The sequence below is a fragment of the Onychomys torridus genome, chromosome 1, assembly GCF_903995425.1.
Source record: "Onychomys torridus chromosome 1, mOncTor1.1, whole genome shotgun sequence".
Lineage (NCBI taxonomy): Eukaryota > Metazoa > Chordata > Mammalia > Rodentia > Cricetidae > Onychomys > Onychomys torridus.
In genome coordinates this window covers 6,142,715-6,143,974 of record NC_050443.1, presented here as the reverse complement: position 1 = coordinate 6,143,974, position 1,260 = coordinate 6,142,715, and the positions used below count along the sequence as shown (strand labels likewise).

Below are 1,260 nucleotides of genomic sequence, written 5' to 3'. Positions count from 1 at the left end.
TTCCAGAGGATCCAACATGCTCTTCTTGTCTCTGTAGGCAGTGGTCAGTAAAGGAGGGGCACATACATACTCTGAGGCACAAACACACACATACATGAAATAAAAAATTTTAAATCTGATCAAAACATCTTGGGGCTAGAGAGATGGCTTGGTGGTTAAGAGTATCCAGGAGCTTTAAAACCACATGTAACTCAGTGTTAAGGGGTTCAATAACCTTTTCTGATCTCTGCAGATAATTTATGCATGTGATACATGGACATATATGAAGGAAAATACACATACACATAAAATAAGAACACCTATCCCCAAAATATGAGCAGGAAATCTTTTCTGAGTATTCCAATGATGTTTGCTCTTTCACATGCATTTTCTCATGTTCACATATAGTATCCATATGACAACATAATAACTGTATAATATGCTGCTTGTTCTACATTGCTGAAAAACTCTCTCTCTATTAGATGGTAAATTTTGTAAGAAAATATTGTAATGAAATTTCTAGACTTCACACTGCATGGCACAGGTGTCAGTTTCAGGACACTCAATACTTTGTAACCGCATTCTTAGCATTCTAGAGCAGATAGAAGAATATGCCATTGTATAAGTAAAGACAGATGAGCAGGGCTCACACCAAACTTGGAAGAAGCTATCTCTTACCACAGCAGTGTAAAATACGCTGGAATTATATTTAATATTGATGATGAGAACAATAGGGTAAAATATGAAAAGGCATAATTCGAGAAATAAAAATACACTTACTCCCCTTCGCATTGGACTTTTTTTGAGTAGGTTATAAAGATGGCAGAAAGGAAGAGAATGAGTAAGAGATGACAAATATGCACACCAGGATGAGGACAGTTTGGGTGGCTTTGGCCTCAGATGAGACTTTTAGAAAGTGCTGAGCACTATGAATATGCTTGACTTGTCTGTTATATCTGTAGAGGAGACTCACCATGGAGACCCTTGAGCAGATCATGAGATGCAGACACAGGCTGTCAGGGAATCACAGTAAGAACATATATAGTACAGCTGCCACATTTCCCCAAGCATACTATGAGCAGCACTCATGAATCACCCTGTTGGTCACATTTTTATTGTAAATGGGATCTCACATTTTTCACGATGTTTTAAAGCAGGTGCACAAAGCCAACTGAGTGATCACAAGAGACTGATGTACTTGGTGGCTTCGTGTTTAAGTTTCATCCACGTGGAGTGGCTGGGACTGATTGGGATTGCTTGGAAGCAACTTAATAAGCACAT

General features: G+C 38.6%; 1 pseudogene; it reads right to left on the bottom strand.

Annotated features, from left to right (window-relative positions):
- Positions 1 to 498: 498 nt before the first annotated feature.
- LOC118568911 lies at positions 499 to 1,260 on the bottom strand (annotated as a pseudogene).